Source organism: Sphaerodactylus townsendi, linkage group LG06, assembly GCF_021028975.2.
Source record: "Sphaerodactylus townsendi isolate TG3544 linkage group LG06, MPM_Stown_v2.3, whole genome shotgun sequence".
Classification (NCBI taxonomy): Eukaryota; Metazoa; Chordata; class Lepidosauria; order Squamata; family Sphaerodactylidae; genus Sphaerodactylus; species Sphaerodactylus townsendi.
This window is the reverse complement of record NC_059430.1, coordinates 128200160-128219924: the sequence shown is the minus strand read 5'-3', so window position 1 is coordinate 128219924 and position 19765 is coordinate 128200160. Positions and strand designations below refer to the sequence as shown.

The following is a 19765-nucleotide window of genomic DNA, read 5'->3' as shown; positions in this document are numbered from 1 at the left end:
CAGTTAAATAAATAAAATAAGTGCAGGTGCATTCCCTCTTTTGGCCATGCCTGCTCTTCGGGTCCCGGCGGCAGGGTGAGTTGGGGGCAGAAGAAGTGGGGAAACTGGTTGTGCTTAAGATCCCTGTCCAGCTTTACTTGGAAGTCAACCCCACTGAGTTGCAACATGACCCGTTTGTGAGCAATAGAGTGGCGTAGAATTACTCAGTCGCGGTATCACACAGAACCGCCGCTCTCCTCGGTCTAAAGTTACATGGCTCATAGAAGCAGACCACTTACATTTGCAGATTCCTAAAGTCCCCCCCTCCCCCCATTTTTCAGAATGGTAGGAGCTGGCCTCTTATCGAGCCTGACCAGGGTGGAAGGGCCACTGCATTTACAGGGGAATTTCTCCAGCAGGCTGCTGCCCTAGGAAGGAGCAAACACAACCAGGCTCTTGTAGTTCTGCCAGCGCCCCAGAGACCGCTGGGCTCAGCAGTCATGACAACCGCAGGTTCGCAGGAGGCAGCAGCCAACGGGTGAGCCAAAGGCCACGGCTGCCACCTCTACTGGCCCTGCGCACGGGTCTGGTTTGTAGACCGGCAATGGTCATTGCTCCTGGCTTGCTCCAGGGTGTTTTCGCTCCTTAGTTTGCCTCTGAGCCCAAAGCATCTCTTCCCCCTTTGCTTCTCTCTCACTGCGAACAAGCTTATAGGGACAGGAATCTGAACTCGCTTAGGTAAAGCATTAAAGCAGTGATGGCGAACCTTTTCGAGACCCAAAACCCACTTGTTTATCGCAGAGTGCCAACACGGCAATTTAACCTGAATACTGAGGTTTCAGTTTAGAAAAAAACGGTTGGCTCAGAGGTGTGCGTTACTCGGGAGTAAGCTTGGTGGCAGTCGGTGGCTTTGCTTTGAAGCAACGGTGGAACTCTTCCAACGGGTGAATCACGACCGTAGGAGGGTTTACTCAGAAGCAAGCCCCATTGCCAGCAACCGAGCTTACTCCCAGGTAAAGGATCGCGCTTTAGTTCTTCGCATGAAAATCAGTGGGGTTTAACAGCGCTTAACAGGGTTACCTACACGGCTTCCCCAAAACGAGGTCTTAGGTTTGATGCTAATAATCGAGCCCAGCAGCCCAGGCCAGCCTAGAGAGGGCTCTGAGTGCCACCTCTGGCACCCATGCCATAGGTTCGCCACCAATGCATTAAAGCAACATCCATCATCACGGTGGGTGGTCCACAACTTCACAACCTGCAAGAGTCACGAAAGAGGAGTTGTGCTTTGCTCCCCGAGAGAGGCGAATCCAAACGGGCTGCTGGGGGCTTCTGGACTTTGTGGCTACAGTTTGGCAGTTTTCGCTCCTAACACTTCGCCCGTTATCCGTGGCCAGGGGCGAATCTAGGCAAACTGGAGCCCGGGGACAAAATCTGAGTTTGGTGCCCCCCCCACCCCCACCCCAGGTATGGACGACCACCCTCCCCCACAACGACCAAACAATGATTTTTTGCACCAGCTCACAAAACACCTCCCACCACCAGCAAAACATACATGGCTTTCTCCCCACCAACTCTCTTTCCTAATTGTGTCCTCACACCAACCCTATGAGGTAGGTTGTTAGCCTGAGAAACAGCTCCAAGCCAGTGCAAGGGGAATTAACGTTTAAGCATGTAAATCTCTCACAAGTCACCCCCCATCTGAAGGTTTACCAAGCAAACGTCAGCATCATCTTCAGTTCTGCTGCTGCTGCTGCTGGGCTCCCTGCTCAGCTTGCCTTTTCCTGTGCCTGCTGCTGGGGAGAAGGCTTCTGAGTCATGCCACACTTAATTTAAGGCAAATAAGGCATGCTGGGTTAGAGGGAGGGGAGGCGGAGCTCCCCAGTCCTGCTCCTGGGAGCCCAGTGGGACTTCTCCCCCGCCCCTGGACACTCCAGGCCACCGTACAGAGTGGGCGGGGCTACGACAGGCACTGGGAGCAGTCCGCTGCTTCAGTGCCTGCTTTCTAGGGCTTGCTCAATCCCTAGCTGTGTAGGAGGATGTTTTGGCGCCCCCCCACGTGACCTCAATCGATGCGCCTGGGGACAAGGGGTACCCCATGTCGCTAGGCAGGAACGCCAGTGTCCGTGGCTAGCAACTTAGCAGCAAAAGCTACCGGACCATGGCCACGAAGCTGGGAAAACCCACAACGGCCAGTTGATTCCGGCTGTGAAAGCCTTCGACAGTGCAGTACATCCAAATGTTTCCCACTTGGTTTTATCGCCACGGGACGAGGGGCAAATGGCACTGTAAGCAGAATCCCTGGGGACAGAAACCATTCCTTGCGGCTCTCGGCCCTGCTGGGTTTTAGGAACCTCCTTGGCAGCAACCCAGAGGCTGGCTGGAGGGAATCACCAAAAGGGGGGGGATTGATGGGAATAATTGCTGGGGATCATTAGGAAAGGAATTGAGAATAAAACTGCAAAGATTGTCATGCCCTTATATAAAGCAGTGGTGAGACCGCACTTGGAGTCCTGTGCTCAGTTCTGGTCGCCGCATCTCAAAAAGGATATCGAGGAGATAGAAAAAGTGCAGAGGAGGGCAACAAGGATGATTGAGGGACTGGAGCACCTTCCCTATGAGGAGAGGCTGCAGCGTTTGGGACTCTTTAGTTTGGAGAGGAGGCGGCTGAGGGGGGATATGATTGAAGTCTACAAAATTATGCATGGGGTAGAAAATGTTGACAGAGAGAAATTTTTCTCTCTTTCTCACAATACTAGAACCAGGGGGCATCCATTGAAAATGCTGGGGGGAAGAATTAGGACTAATAAAAGGAAACACTTCTTCACGCAACGTGTGATTGGTGTTTGGAATATGCTGCCACAGGAGGTGGTGATGGCCACTAACCTGGATAGCTTTAAAAGGGGCTTGGACAGATTGATGGAGGAGAAGTCGATTTATGGCTACCAATCTTGATCCTCTTTGATCTGAGATTGCAAATGCCTTAACAGTCCAGGTGCTCGGGAGCGACAGCCGCAGAAGGCCATTGCTTTCACCTCCTGCATGTGAGCTCCCAAAGGCACCTGGTGGGCCACTGCGAGTAGCAGAGAGCTGGACTAGATGGACTCTGGTCTGATCCAGCAGGCTCGTTCTTATGTTCTTATGAAGGGCCGTGCATTTGTAGCTGGGGGGGCGTTTATTAGGGAAGCAATAATATAACAGGGTTGCAAAGTAGATCAATTTAATTTTCCAGCATGGAATTCATAGCAGACGAGGTGTAAAAAGGAGCAGTGTTTGGGGGAGGCTCTTTCTTACACACACACACACACACACACACACCTGCTGTTCAGTAGCAGATTGGGACTTGTTACTAGGACATGCAGCGTATCAGATTTTCATTTTGTTGGCAGAGAATTACGCACGCAGCCTGGCATCTATTCTGCAAAGCAACGGGCTGTACTGTACACCTGCATATGTCTGAGTAGCAGCTCCAGCCGCAAGACTTACAAACTTGACCTACTGTTATAGATTCCCTAACTCTGGCAGCGTCCCCTCAACCAGAGCCTCATTGGAGCCAAAGAATGGCCGGGCTAATTCGGATCAAGAGCTGTCCAGTCCCCCCATTCAGTCTGCCGACAGCGAGCAAGCAGAGAGCAATTGGAAGCAGAACAAGAAAGGGATTGAGAGCAATCAGATAGACTGCTTCTGGACTTGGAGGTTCTTTCTTGCATTCAAACTGCCTGGACCTAATCCCATCCATAAATTTATCTAATCTTTTTGATCCTCTCTCCCCAGTGCCTAAGCTAGAGGACGTGATCCTACTTTACGGGAGAGGGTTCAGCAAGCCAATGAGACATTATGGCAGTGGTGGCGAACCTATGGCACGGGTGCCAGAGGTGGCACTCAGAGCCCTCTCTGTGGGCACGTGCAAACAGAGTCACCCCCACCCACCCCCAAACATCTAGGCTGGCCTGGGCCGCTGGGCTCAATTATTAGCATTAAACCTAAGACCTAGTTTTGGGGAATCAGTGTAGGTAATCCTGTTAAGCGCTGTTAAACCCCACTAATTTTCATGCGAAGAATTAAAGAGTGATCCTTTACCTGGGAGTAAGCTCAGTTGCTGGCAATGGGGCTTGCTTCTGAGTAAACCCTCTTAGGGTCGTGATTCACCCGTTGGCAGAGTCGCACGTTTGCTTCAAAGCAAAGCCACCAACTTATCACCAAGCTTGCTCCCAAGTAACGCACGCCTCGGAGCCAACCGTTTTTTTCTAAACAAAAACCTCAGTATTCAGGTTAAATTGCCGGGTTGGCACTTTGTGATGAATAAGTGGGGTTTGGGGTTGCAATTTGGGCACTCGGTCTCAAAAAGGTTCACCATCACTGCATTATGGGATGGGGGTATTCCCAAAAACCACAGTAGCTTTCCTGATAGCCAAACAGCTCCCCACAAAGATATTTTTTTAAAAAAAAAACGTGATGGCTCTTTGTGTAATTTTATTATCACCCACACTGAGAGTTCGAGATATTAGGCTGAAATTGTTATAAATAGGAAGTCTGTTTCTGATGCATTTTCCCTACTGTTGGGAGGGGGGGTCTGATTATTGTGTTGAGGGAGGGGAAACAGGATGGAGACTTTAATGGATCCTGGATTATTTCAATTACCTCCTAGACTAGAGCCTCACCCACTGGCAGAGCAGGGAGGCTGAAAGTGAAGTGGAAAATGGCAACCCAGACACACACACACACACAACCAAGTAATGGACTTAACCTGGACAAAAGAGTTCTTGCTACAATGAAGAAGAAGAAGAAGAAGAAGGAGGAGGAGGAGGAGGAGGAGGAGGAGGAGTTTGGATTTATATCCCCCCTTTCTCTCCTGTAGGACACTCAAAGGGGCTTACAATCTCCTTGCCCTTCTCCCCTCACAACAAACACCCTGTGAGGTAGGTGAGGCTGAGAGAGCTCCGAGAAGCTGTGACTAGCCCAAGGTCACCCAGCTGGTGTGTGTGGGAGTGCCCAGGCTAATCTGAATTCCCCAGATAAGCCTCCACAGCTCAGGCGGCAGAGCTGGGAATCAAACCCGGTTCCTCCAGATTAGATACACGAGCTCTTAACCTCCTACGCCACTGCTGAGAGCGGATTGCACTCTGTGTGTGTGTGTCGGATGGTGGTGGAAGGTGAAGACAAAACTATAAACCGAGCAACACTTCCATAACCCTTAGCCTGTGTGGCATAGCAGCTAGAGTGCCTGATTAAGATCTAGACTTGAGTTCAAATCCTGACGTCGACATGGAAGTCCACCAGGAAGCTCTGAGCCGATTGCCCGCTTTCAGCCTAGCCCACCTCACTGGGTGGTCGTGAGGGCAAACTGGAGCAGAGGAGAACCACCAGAGCTCTTAGGAAGAAGGGAGGGAGATTACCCCTGTGAAGGCACAGCCTAAGAAAAATGGCTTTCTATCCAGGCTCTCTGTATGAGGGTATTTCTTCCATGTTCTGTGGATTTGCTAGAATCCCTCTCTGGGAAAGGAACAGATAAGGTGGTATAGCTGGCAAATCCCCCATTGGGGTGCTGTGTGGTTTCCGGGCTGTATGGCCGTGTTCTAGCAGCATTCTCTCCTGACATTTCGCCTGCATCTGTGGCTGGCATCTTCAGAGGATCTTCAGATCCTCTGAAGATGCCAGCCACAGATGCAGGCGAAACGTCAGGAGAGAATGCTGCTAGAACACAGCCATACAGCCCGGAAACCACACAGCACCCCAGTGATTCCGGCCGTGAAAGCCTTCGACAATAAATCCCCCATTCTCCTTGTCCTGTGACTGATCCTCAGCCTCCAGGAGTACTCCAAACATTCCACTGTTTTAAACAGAAAAATAATTTGGCTGCAGAGCTATGTTTGAAAAGCTCACAGTCAAAATGGGCGCACAAAGAATCTCAACACAGCACAGGGGGCAGAAGAATTAAGCACTTTGTACATGCCCCGGTTTTGCCCCAGAAATTATTTTGAATAGCAGGATCCGGCCTGGGATTTTGCAGCGTAACTCAACGATGTGCCGTCCATGATCACATTTGCATATGTTTGGGCTTCAATGCATGGGAAACCAAACAAACCCGGCTTCGATGTCTCAGCACGGCAGGATAAAAATACCACCTTTGGGAGCAGAGCCCGTCTTCCGGTGGCAGTTTGACACCTGTCATGTTTGGAGACCTGGCATGCAGATGACACACAGCTAGAATTAGCTGGGACCCTCTGATTCATTGTCTATTTCTAATATGGTCTATTTCTAACCCAACTCCTTCCTCTGCTCTCCCATCCCCAAGCAATGCACGTTATATGGCAGTGATGGCAAACCTTTTTGAGACCGAGTGCCCAAACGGCAACCCAAAACCCATTTATTTATCGCAAAGTGCCAACATGGCAATTTAATCTGAAAACTGAGGTTTTAGTTTAGAAAAAATGGTTGGCTCCGAGGCGTGCATTACTCAAGAGTAAGCTTGGTGGTAGTTGGTGGCTTTCCTTTGAAGCAACCATGCAACTCTTCGAATGGGTAAATCACGTAGGAGGGTTTACTCAGAACCAAGCCACATTGCCAGCAACCGAGCTTACTCCCAGATAAAGGATCGTGCTTTAGTTCTTTGCATGAAAATCAGTGGGGTTTAACAGCGCTTAACAGGGTTACCTCCACTGCTTCCCCAAAACTAGGTCTTAGGTTTAATGCTAATAATCGAGTCCAGCGGCCCAGGCCAGCCTAGATGTGGGGGGGGGGGGGCAATTTCCCATCCCACATGATGAACTCTGTTTGTGCGTGCCCACAGAGAGGGCTCTGAGTGCCACCTCTGGCACCCGTGCCATAGGTTCGCCATCACTGTTATATGGCATTATATGCCATGAACTGTTCAGCACTACCAAGACTCTGAACACCATTTGAAACCCCAAATCTCTCCAAGGACAAGACTCCTCCGTGACCATTCTGCCGCCACAAAATATGGACTTCAGCTTTAAAAAATAATAATAATGTGTTTGGACCTTAACAGAAACCTTTAAAAGAGAACAGAAGAGACAGCCAGCTGGAGATGCCATCTTTCTTCTTTCCTGCACTGGCAACCACAGGCACAAATTCAAGTGGTACAGCTTCTTTTCCCTCACTGGGTTAGCAGGATCTACAGCTGCTGAATTTCTGCTTGTAGGTCCCGGTAACCCACCCAATTTTTTTTGCAACCCACCCAATTTTTTTGTGACCCACCCATTTTTTTGTTTTTAAAAACCCCAACAATTGACACACTGGTTGTGGTGGGTTTTCCAGGCTGTTTGGCCATGGTCTGGTAGATCTGACTTGTTCCTAACGTTTTGGCTGCATCTGTGGCTGGCATCTTCAGAGGTGTCTCCCAGAGAGAAGTCTGTTACACACTGTGTCTAGTAACAGACTTTCCTCTGTGATCCACCTCTGAAGATGCCAGCCACAGATGCAGGCGAAACCTTAGGGACGAGATCCACCAGACCATGGCCACGCAGCCCGGAAAAACCACCGCAACCAGTGGAATCTGGCCGTGAAAGCCTTTGACAATTGACATACTTGTGACACCACCAACCAGCATTCCGGCCGTGAAAGCCTTCGACAATTGACATACTTGTGACACCATCAATCACTATGAAACTGCCCACACTGAATGAGACCCTTTGTCCATTAAAGTCAGTATTGCCTACTCCCATGGTGGCGAACCTTTGGCACTCCAGATGTTATGGACTACAATTCCCATCATCCCCTGCCAGCATGGCCAATTGGCCATGCTGGCAGGGGATGATGGGAATTGTAGTCCATAACATCTGGAGTGCCAAAGGTTCGCCACCACTGGCCTACTCTGACAGGAAGCTGCTCTCCAGAGTACCAGGCAAAGGTCTTTCACTTCGCCTTCGGCCGGGTCCTTTTAACTGGAGACACTGGGAACGGAACCTGTGGTTTTCTGCATCCTAATGAATTCTGTACCACCGAGCCACAGCCCTTCCCCATAATGTACAAGCTATAATAAAACACGACATGGGCATCTTTGAAACCTCCTGCCCTTTTGCTTGAGCACCAAATGCTTAGAAAGATGCACTTGACTGCGCTGCTAGGAGACTATTCACGCTCTGCCCTTCTCCCAAGACAGTTTGTTGCAAAATAAATTAATTTATCCCATTGTATCCTCACAACGTGCCTGCAAAGCAGGCCTCTACTGTTATCCCCATATTACAGCTCAAGGGTTTTCTTCGTTTGCATCTTCCCCCCTTTCTGTTAAAGGGGTGAGGATGCCTCGTTTGAGTGCCCCAAATTGAAAAGCCTGCACTGAGACATTTAAGTTGTCATGTCTAAGCAGAGTTCTATCCTGACATCACCACACTGAGCCCAAACGACACCCCTCCAAGTCCCCTTTGAATTTGATTCTGTGCTTCATCCTCAGACCTACAAACTGCAGGCAGCAGATGAAACAGGTGAGGGTTTGGGACCGGTGCACTCAAGTTGCGCATCGAGGCATATATTCCCACTGGGTTTTAATTGGCTTCTTCCACCTAAAAACAAACACAGAGAGAAACCGCTTTTCCCAAGAGATGCGCCTTTCTCAAATAACCCAATGCAAACCATGCCCCCCTTCCAACAAGTTGCTTTGCCTTTAGTGCAGCTGAGTGGACAGTTGGGAGAGGGAAAGAGAAGAAGAAGAAGAAGAAGAAGAGTTTGGATTTATATCCCCCCTTTCTCTCCTGTAGGAGACAGTTGGGAGAGGGAAAGAGAAGAAGAAGAAGAAGAAGAAGAAGAAGAGTTTGGATTTATATCCCCCCTTTCTCTCCTGTAGGAGACTCAAAGGGGCTGACCCCTCACAACAAACACCCTGTGAGGTCGGTGGGGCTGAGAGAGCTCCGAGAAGCTGTGACTAGCCCAAGGTCACCCAGCTGGTGTGTGTGGGAGTGCCCAGGCTAATCTGAATTCCCCAGAGAAGCCTCCACAGCTCAGGCGGCAGAGCTGGGAATCAAACCCGGTTCCTCCAGATTAGATACATGAGCTCTTAACCTCCTGCGCCACTGCTGCTCCTGACTGGCTACTTGAGGTGAGAAGACAAAGGTGTGGCACATCTGGAGAGGTGCTCTGGAAATTACCCAGATGTGACGCTACTACTAAAGTGCTTTCTTTGCCTCCTTTGGGAAGATTTTTCCTACAGGCATCAAATGGGGAACTTGCTCCAGTTTTGGGAATCGCCACGTTTTACAGATTAAAAAAAATTGGTTGTATCAGAAAGCCCACTGACTGTGTGACATTTTGGCGAGGCATCTTAAGAATTTCCCCGCACGAGGGGGGCATACTTCCCAGTTTCTGGGAAATCGAACATCTCCTCCCTACGGCTTGTTCCATAAAGTTGAAGTGAGTGGGCATCTGCTAGGGAGTGGGAAGAACACTATGCAAGCTCAACAGTGCTTTACCGTCAGGGGGGTGGGGATTTGCGTTCCCCCCCCCGCCCCGCAACTCCCACATTTCAAACATCTGTTATTATCATGAGAAAAAAACCAACCCCCTCAGACTTTTGCTAGATCCAGTTCTTGGCCAACTCCTTGAAAGAAAGAAAAAAAACCCCTCTCCAATTCACCCCGACCCAATTAACCGTGACCAGAAACTCAGATTTCAAGTGAATCATCAAACCAAAGGGTTTGCTTTGGAGGAATGCAAAGCGTGCCCCTTGGAGACATTGCCTCCCTTCAAAATTGGGTGGGTGGGTGGGGGGAGAGGTTGTGCCTATAGCTGCTGTCCTGACCAGAAGAGCCATCTGTTAAATTCAGAGGGGGGAGCAACAAGGTGGGAAATGGCAGAGTGTAACTTTCCCCCTCTGTTCCAAGGGGGTCGTGAGACCATCTTGACAGCACTGAATCGTTTCGATTTTTTTGAAAAAGTGGGTGGAGAATTAATTTCGCCTCCTTATATTTATCGATCGCGGCGATCCAAGCCTTGAAGGGGAGATTCCTCAGACAGGATCTCTTTCCCAAAGGAATCAACATGGCCTAGATTCCTGGTGGGAGGGGGGCGGAAATGCCTCCCGGAGCCAGAGAGGCTAGATCCCCCCCAAGGCAGTGTCGAGTAGCCTCGCTCCGCTGGAGTGAACACAGACTGACGGCGGGCTGGGGATCCAACCCGTAAATGCAGGGATCAAGTAGCCAGTCAGAGAACATGAGAGAGGCGAAAGGGAGCTATGACGAGAAGCCACCGGGAGGGAAGAGGCGAGGAGCAGGCACGGACCCACATGGCCCAAATGGCAACCCTACTGATCCGGACCAGTGTGGGCACTCGCATCATCTCTCTCTCCCCCCACCCCCCGCCCCTTGTACTCCAGCTCTGTGTCAATCCAAGCAGCGGCGGGAGGAAAACAAGACCCCCGGACCCGATCCAGAGCCAGCGACACGATCCTGCGCCCCACGAGGAGAAAGGAGCTCCACCCCTGTTCAGCACCTACCTTTCGCAGCGCCCCTTCGAGACCCCCCTTCTCCGCAGCTGTGGCCAAGTCACTTCCTCGCCATCCTCCCCTTGCTCCGCCGGGCTGGAAGCTGGCTGCGTGCGTGCGTGCCTGGAAACACCGGAGGAGCGGCTAGGCAGGATGCCTTGCGAGAGGGGGGGGGGGGAGCTGAGGAGCCCCTAGCTGCTGCTCGAGCCTGAAGCCAGCCGGCCCCCAACAGCTACCCTCCCCTCCTTCCAGCCAGAGAGAGCTCGCCGCTCATGGGAGTGGGAGGGGAGGGGACCACAGGAAAGGAGGGGCGGAGGCGGAGCGTCGGGGTGGGGGAGAGTCCGTCCAGCCCGGGCAGAGAGCAATGGGCTCGCGGAACCCACAGAAACAAGCAAACGGGGGTGGAGGAGCGAAAGATTCAAGGGATTGGGTCTTGTGTGTTTTCCGGGCTGTATGGCCGTGTCCTAGTAGCACGTTTCGCCTGCGTCTGCGGCTGGCATTTTCAGAGGATCCTCCGAAGATGCCAGTCACAGGCGAAACGTCAGGAGAAAATGCTACTAGGACACGGCCATGCAGCCCGGAAACCACACAGCACCCCAGTGATTCCGGCCGTGAAAGCCTTCAGTCATACATTCAAAGGCCTCCCTGGCAGAGGAGCAATTCAAGTCTACGGCCAAAAAAACAACGTGTCTTCATTAGCTCAGCGAATGTTTCTCGAGGAGGATGCGAGGCACAGGACAGGATGCGGTCTCTGCCCCAGACGGCATGCAGGTTTCCCGCTCCCCACCCCCACCCCTCGTGAAAGTAAAGCTCTGCTGCCTGGATGAGCAAAACCGCCTGCAGGGCTTCAGCACCGCCTGATCGCCGGACAGCGCCCGCAAGCAAATTTCAGCACCCAGATCGGCGGGCAGCTCCCTTTGGCAGGGGCTGGGAAGAGCGGGGTCGTTTCAGCACCACGGAGGCCTGGACAGCGCCCAGGCACCATCTCGACACGTGTTCAGCTCCCGTGGCTGGCATGGAGTGGGTTTGGGTTTGGGCCTCTCAACAGCCTCCTTAGACTGGTCGCGGTGGGTTTTCCAGGCTGCGTGGCCGTGGTCTGGTAAATCTTGTTCCTAACCTTTCGCCTGCATCTGTGGCTGGCCTCTTCAGACGTGCATCACAGAGAGAAGTCTGTTATACACTGTGTCCAGACTTCTCTTATCTCTGGGATACACCTCTGAAGAGGCCAGCCACCGATGCAGGTGAAATGCTAGGAACAAAATCTACCAGACCACGGCCACACAGTCCAGAAAAACCCACCAGCAACCAGTTGAATCCGGCCACGAAAGCTGTTGACAAAGCATAATTAAAGTTCAGTTGGCTGGCATTTTATAAGGAAAAAATTAGCAGTATGTCATTTACGCGGGGGAAGGAAAGTGCAAAGGGTCACAAAGAGTTTTTTTTATTTTTAAAGGTGGTGACCTGGTGGCTAATGGGGACAGCCCAAAGGGTCCAAAACTCAGTCTTGCCATCAAACAAATAGCTTTGGTGGCATGGAAGGGGGTGGAATTACTTTTCTTTTTCAGCCTCAGCTATCCCATCTGTAAAATGGATACCACTGACTGTTTTTGTTTTTGGGTGTTGTGTGGTTTCCAGCCTGTATGGACATGTTCTAGCCCAGGGGTCTGCAACCTGCGGCTCTCCAGATGTTCATGGACTACAATTCCCATCAGTCCCTGCCACCAAGGTCTGGAAAATTATTTATTTATTTATTTATTTATTTATTTGTTTATTTATTATTTCGATTTTTATACCGCCCTATCCCCGAGGGGCTCCGGGCGGTGTACAACAAAATTGATACAAATAAGTTAGGGGCAAACCATACAAATAAAACAACAGCAGCCCATAAAACTCCAACATTAAAACATACTGAATTTCATTAAAACAGCGGTGATTTCATAATAAAGGCACCCGGAGAATCCTTTCCTTTAAAACCCTCCCCTAGGGAGCAGTCGCACTCATCCATAGGAGGATAATCTTGATGGAATTGAACAGGGGTGCCATACTCAGCGGCTGGTTGCTCCAAAGGCCCAGCGGAACATGGTGGCAGTCTTACAGGCCCTGCGGAAGCTGAATCTGGCCATGAAAGCCTTCGACAATACAGCAAATGACAAACATTTAGAATATGAAAGACAACCAAATTTTTTCAAAGTCAAGGCCAACTATTTTCAGGATTAGATGCCTGATTTCTCTATCCAAATGCAAACCCTCCCCCAAATCACTTAAGACCACAAGGGGGAGGGACTTGCTCAGAATCTCACCTGTATTCACCTGGGTTCACCTGAAGGGGTGCTCCACTGTACCTATAACACCTTCCCCATCTCAACCTTCAGTCTCTTGATTGCTTTATGACTTCTCCTATATTGGGAGGGGGGGGTGGCTGATGGAAAACATCCAGCTGGTTTCCTGGGAGAGGGGAGCTACTTGCTCTTCAAAGAAGAGTTGCAAATTTTCTTTAGCAACTCATGGCATTTAAAATCCACCATCAAATGAAAGGTAGGATTTCTACCTAACATTTTTCACCTGCTTGAAGATACGAGAAGAATTCAGAGAGTCATGGAACAGCATAGACAACTACACGTTATAAGTCAGTGATGGCGAACCTATGGCACGGGTGCCAGAGGTGGCACTCGGAGCCCTCTCTGTGGGCACGCGCGCACAGAGTTCGTATGTGGGGGGCAGAAAATCACCCCTCACACACACACACACATCTAGGCTGGCCTGGGCCACTGAGCACGACGTGCGTGCACTGCGGTGAGCAGGAAGGACTCGGCTGGCGTGCCTGGTGCCTGTGCTCCAGGTGGCTGCTGCCCGAGGGGTGGGGGGCGCAGGGGAGGCAGAGATGCTAGAGAAGCACAGAGCGGTGCGCGCGGGACTTGCTGGAGGCTAGAGCAGGCTGGCCCCTGCTCGAGCGGGAGGGGCAGAGGAAGAGGGAGCCAACCGGTTTTTCCTAAACTAAAACCTCAGCATTCAGGTTAAATTGCCGGGTTGGCACTTTGCGGTAAATAAGTGGGGTTTGGGTTGCAATGTGGGCACTCGGTCTCAAAAAGGTTCGCCATCACTGTTATAAGTCCTTCTGTACAACTGCCACAGTAAAGCAAGTGGAGTATATATACCTGTGGAATGTCCAGGGTGGGAGAAAGAACCATTTGCCTTTTTTAACAAGTGTAAAGGGTGCAATTAGCAAACTTGATTTGCATGTGTCGGGTGGGATCCATCTATTTAGCATGTGAGTAACCATGAAGATCGGTCAGTCCTTGAATTACAGCTGCAAATCCAATGGGATCTGGAGTGCCCTTGGGCACCACGTTGGGTACCCCGGGATAAAAACCTGTGCTTTAAAAAAACATGGGGGGTTTGTACAGAACCTCGTTCTCTCTTCACCTCCTGTGCTCCAGTGGAAAATTTTAGCAAATGTAATTAAAAACCTGTAGGCCCATAGCCCTGTTAAAAGGATATCCACAATCCCTCTAAAGTAACCTGTAAGACTATTCCCCCCACCCCCAATTATTAAGAACATAAGAACTAGCCTGCTGGATCAGACCAGAGTCCATCTAGTCCAGCACTCTGCTACTCGCAGTGGCCCACCGGGTGCCTTTGGGAGCTCACATGCAGGAGGTGAAAGCAATGGCCTTCTGCTGCTGCTGCTCCCGAGCGCCTGGTCTGCTAAGGCATTTGCAATCTTTTCCTTGTAATGGGGTGTTGGCAACCATAAAGCTGCTGAACAAGAATCATGCAGGCCTTATGCTCTTTACCTTTCTTTCTTTCTATTGACCAAAGATTCACAGCCTTGGTGAATACCCTTGGTATTAACTTACCCATTGGAATTTGGGAGATATTAAATTATGTGTTCATTTAGGCCTTGTAGTGCTTGCTGGCACCATAAGTCTGTCCTTTTTCTGATACAAACTAGAACACAGCCAAATGTTTAGGCTCTTTGTTTAGATAAGTGGGGCAACTGAGAACAATGCCGATAAGACGGTGCTAGCTAGGTCCTAGTTTACAGGACGTCAGAAGTGTGAAATACTGACATCCTCCAATGAATGCATCAAGATGTCTAAAATGTTTTGGGTAAGGGGAAGATCTCCTCCTTCTTGAATGATTTTTTTTTTTTTAGATTTTTATACCGCCCTATCCCCGAGGGGCTCCGGGCGGTGTACAACAATAAACATAATAAAATGACTAAATCTTTAAAAACAGCGATAAAACAGTAAAAGCTAAATCTTATAAATACAATACAATAAAATACAATAAAAATACAATAATAAATATAATACAATAAAAATACAATAATAAATATAAATGGCTTCCAGCAGCTCCGTATTCAAGATCCTCTCCCCAAGAGGGAGGAATGGCAGGTCCCAGATGTAGAGGGCGATGAGGCAGAGGGCCATGAAAGGGGGGGCACCATCAGCGGCCGGTTCCTCCAAAGGCCCGGTGGAACAGCTCCGTCTTACAGGCCCTGCGGAACTCACCAAGGTCCCACAGGGCCCGGACAGTTGGAGGAAGAGCGTTCCACCAGGCCGGGGCCAGAGCCGTGATTGATTGATTGATGATGGTACTTTGGGGTGTATTCTTCTCCTGCCATTTTGATGTAACCTGCCTTTATCCAGGAGCAGCAGTGGCGTAGGAGGTTAAGAGCTCGTGTATCTAATCTGGAGGAACCGGGTTTGATTCCCAGCTCTGCCGCCTGAGCTGTGGAGGCTTATCTGGGGAATTCAGATTAGCCTGTACACTTCCACACATGCCAGCTGGGTGACCTTGGGCTAGTCCCAGTTCTTCGGAGCTCTCTCGGCCCCACCCACCTCACAGGGTGTTTGTTGTGAGGGGGGAAGGGCAAGGAGATTGTCAGCCCCTTTGAGTCTCCTACAGGAGAGAAAGGGGGGATATAAATCCTCCTCCTCCTCCTCCTCCTCCTCCTCCTCCTCCTCCTCCTCCTCCTCCTCTTCTTCTTCTTCTTCTTCTTCTTCTTCTTCTTCTTCTTCTTTAAAAGCAGGAGACCGCAACCATTTTAGTCTGGCTCCTCTGATACCAGCTTGCCCTTTTGTTGGTCTGAATAAAATATTTCTTTGATTTTATTCATTGTCGGCTTGAGCTTCTTGGCTTAAATATTTGAAACCCGTTACCCCGCGGTAACAAACCTGTCGCTCCATCACCCTCACAAACAGGTCAGCCCTTGAACGGCAGCTGCAAATCCAGTGGGATCTGGGGGGCCCTGGGGCACCACGTTGGGTACCCCGGGGAAAAAAAACTTTTTTTTAAAAAATGTGGGTTTTTGTACAGAACCTCATTTTCTCCCCCACCTCCTGCGCTCCAGTGGAATTTCGGCAAATGTAATTGAAAAGCTGCCGCTCCGTCACCCGCACAAACAGGTCAGCCCTTGAACGGCAGCTGCAAATCCACTCTGACGCTGGCTGTTTGAGCACCACGCGGGGCTCACCAGCTGTGCCCTGCCATAAACTGGTTACCTACTGCACAGCTGCAGAGCATCCACCCCCCCTCCCTCCCTCCCTCCCTCCCTCCCTCCTAGGTCAGCGTTACTAAGAAGCAGAGAAGAAGAGGAGAGATGGGTTGTTAAGTAGGATGTTTCCTGCAGCCCAGGCGAAGAGGTGAGTGGAAGGCACCCACAGGGACTCAGAACGGATGGGAAAACCTTCCCTCTTCTCTCCCCCAACAATCCTCCTGGATGGCTGTTCTGAGAAAACTTAAGAACATAAGAACTAGCCTGCTGGATCAGACCAGAGTCCATTTAGTCCAGCACTCTGCTACTCGCAGTGGTCCACCAGGTGCCTTTGGGAGCTCACGTGCAGGATGTGAAAGCAATGGCCTTAAGAACATAAGAACTAGCCTGCTGGATCAGACCAGAGTCCATCTAGTCCAGCACTCTGCTACTCGCAGTGGTCCACCAGGTGCCTTTGGGAGCTCACCTGCAGGATGTGAAAGCAATGGCCTTAAGAACATAAGAACTAGCCTGCTGGATCAGACCAGAGTCCATCTAGTCCAGCACTCTGCTACTCGCAGTGGCCCCCCAGGTGCCTTTGGGAGCTCACCTGCAGGATGTGAAAGCAATGGCCTTAAGAACATAAGAACTAGCCTGCTGGATCAGACCAGAGTCCATCTAGTCCAGCACTCTGCTACTCGCAGTGGCCCCCCAGGTGCCTTTGGGAGCTCACGTGCAGGAGGTGAAAGCAGTGGCCTTAAGAACATAAGGAAGAGCCTGCTGGATCAGACCAGAGTCCATCTAGTCCAGCACTCTGCTATTCGCAGTGGCCCCCCAGGTGCCTTTGGGAGCTCACGTGCAGGAGGTGAAAGCAATGGCCTTAAGAACATAAGGAAGAGCCTGCTGGATCAGACCAGAGTCCGTCTAGTCCAGCACTCTGCTTTTCACAGCGGCCCACCAGGTGCCTTTGGGAGCTCACATGCAGGATCTGAAAGCAATGGCCTTCTGCTTCTGCTGCTGCTGCTGCTCCTGAGCACCTGGTCTGCTAAGGCCTTTGCAATCTCAGATCAAGGAGGATCAAGATGGGTAGCCAGAGATCGACTTCTCCTCCATAAATCTGTCCAAACCCTTTTTAAAGCTATCCAGGTTAGTGGCCATCCACTTAATTAAGGGGCCTAGCTCTCATTAGCAGCGCAGGGGCGGGGGAACCCACCTTCGACCTAGGAAAAAAATATTTATGGTTTTTCTGAGCAGTGAAATCAGTGAGCTATTTTCTGCTTCTCTCTCCCCCTCCCCATTAACGCCTTCCTCCCCCAGCTAGGATGATGAGTAACAGATTATTCTTTTGACTCTTGGATTTAGCTTCCAAACCAACCCCTCCCAGCCAAAAACACCTCTATGCGAGGCCCCAGAAAAGAACCGTTTAAATGTCACACTAAGTTATGCATTTCTCGCTCAGCGGCAGACCTTGGAAGATGTTAGAAAGATAACACAGCTGGGAAATTAACCTGCTTTGGACAAAGGAGAGAAACCGCCACTGCTGCCCCACGGGGCCCTTTCTTTTGAGAAACGAATTCCTCTGCTTCAGCCGTAACGTTCGCATGACTTAGCCAAGCACAATGGTTTAGGAAGGGGTGAAAATGCAGAGAAATACAATAGTGGAACCAGAGAGTCCTGGAGAAGACCTCCCGATGTTTTGCAAAATCAGACCTTTGGTTTGGGCATTTTGCCGTTAACATTCTGGTTAAGCAGTTAGTCTTTGAAAGGGAGAGAACAGTGGCGGAGGGACAGACCCTCCAAAATTGGCCACCACCATCCCACTGTCACAGAGGCTAGTTGGGGGCAGCAGGAGGAGGAGAAAACAACAATGGCCTTGCCTTCCCCTCCAGAGCAGCAGTGGCGCAGTGGTTAAGAGCAGGTGCACTCTAATCTGGAGGAACTGGGTTTGATTCCCAGCTCTGCCGCTTGAGCTGTGGAGGCTTATCTGGGGGATTCAGATTAGCCTGGGCACTCCCACACATGCCAGCTGGGTGACCCTGGGCTAGTCACAGCTTCTCGGAGCTCTCTCAGCCCCACCTACTTCGCAGGGTGTTTGTTGTGAGGGGGAAAGGGAAAGGAGTTTGTCAGCCCCTTTGAGTCTCCTTACAGGAGAGAAAGGGGGGGATATAAATCCAATTCTTCTTCTTCCTCACAATAGGCACCTTGTGAGGCAGGTGTGGCTAAGAAAGTCCCGAGACAACTGTGGATGACCCAAGGTCGCTCAGCAGATTTCAGGTGAATTGAACCCACTTCTCCAGATTAGACTCTGCTGCTGTTGCCCACTGCATCACACCACACTCAACAATGCAGCCAACTGGACTAGCTGAAAACAGGGCCCTGGGGTTGAAATTAGTGCAGCCAACATCAGGGCATGAGTGACACACACACACACCTGGGGAGCTAAGGAGGTTCTTTTGGCCTGGGCTTGCGGCCAGAGAAGGCAGCACATGAATAGCCTTCGACAGAAAGGGGTGGGAGAATGTGTAGGACAGGGGTCTGCAACCTGCGGCTGTCCAAATGTTCATGGACTACAATTCCCATCAGCCCCTGCCACTTCGGCCAATTGGGAATTGTAGTCCTTGAACATCTGGAGAGCCGCAGGTCGCAGACCCCTGGCGTAGGAGGTGGTTCCCCGTCACAGTCTGTGGAAATATCCACCTGATCAGAGAAGGAAAGAGGGGAATCTCCCTCAACACAGTTGCCTTGGCAGGATGAGGTCGCATGTGGAGTAGGTCAGACCCTTGGCTCTGCTGAGGCAAGGCAAGCCCAGACAGGAAGCCCCCTAGCGGAGGGGACTGACTGAGGCCCACTCACATTAAATCACGCCCGCCCAGCATTAACCAGGGAGCATATTTGGGCACATGTCTTTTGGAAGAGCTCTTTGGGTTTGACAGATTTCACCACAGGCAAGACACAGGAAGTTAAGTAACTTTTTGGTTTGGCCTCCATGTCTGCTCCAGCAGTGGAAGTGGCGCAGTGGTTAAGAGCAGGTGCACTCTAATCTGGAGGAACCGGGTTTGATTCCCAGCTCTGCCGCTTGAGCTGTGGAGGCTTATCTGGGGAATTCAGATTAGCCTGTACACACCCACACATGCCAGCTGTGTGACCTTGGGCTAGTCACAGCTTCTCGGAGCTCTCTCAGCCCCACCTACCTCACAGGGTGTTTGTTGTGAGGGGGGAAGGGCAAGGAGTTTGTAAGCCCCTTTGAGTCTCCTGCAGGAGAGAAAGGGGGAATATAAATCCAACTCTTCTTCTCCTCCTCCTGCCTCCTCTTCCTTCCTCTTCCATGGAGAGAAAAGGTTCTTGAACAAGATAGGCCTGGTGGTAGGGACAGTCAACAAGGGACGCCCCAAGCTCCCTCCTGTCATTTGCAAGGTGGGCTTCCAAAACGAGCAGGAGTTGGGGAGCCTGAGACCAGTGAGGTGTTAGCATCCCAGGGGGAAGGTGGGCCAGCAGTCCCGAGAGGAGTCAATCCAGAAGGAGAGTCCAATACCAATTAGTCTGTAAAAACAGGGGCTGGAAAGCCGCAGCCAGAAAGACAGTGCAGTGGTGCAGCTGGCGGGGCAGAGATATCCAAGCACCAAGTCACACAGCCACGCTGTCCTTGAATGAATCCAGGTTTTAAAAAACCACATAAAGCCACGACCAAAAGGATCAATGCGGCTTGGAGGAGGGAGACCCATACTGGGACTTGACTAGACAAAATTACTCTTTTCTTCCTCCATTCTGCATTCTCCAACAGTCAAGCCCAGGAGTGGCCAACCGATGGTGCCTCAGATGTTCATGGACTACAATTCCCATCAGTCTCTGCCAGCATGCAGTAGTCCATGAACATC

The 19765-nt window shown here is 50.8% G+C and overlaps 1 protein-coding gene across 2 annotated transcripts in view; it reads right to left on the bottom strand.

Annotated features, from left to right (window-relative positions):
* SLC8A2 (solute carrier family 8 member A2) overlaps positions 1 to 10647 on the bottom strand; it is a 160478-nt gene extending 149831 nt beyond the window's left edge. For both annotated transcript variants that reach the window (XM_048500059.1, XM_048500060.1), the window contains exon 1: positions 10424 to 10647. The gene's annotated coding sequence lies outside the window, so the exon portion shown is untranslated. The remainder of the gene's footprint in view (positions 1 to 10423) is intronic.
* Between the last annotated feature and the right edge of the window lie 9118 nt (positions 10648 to 19765).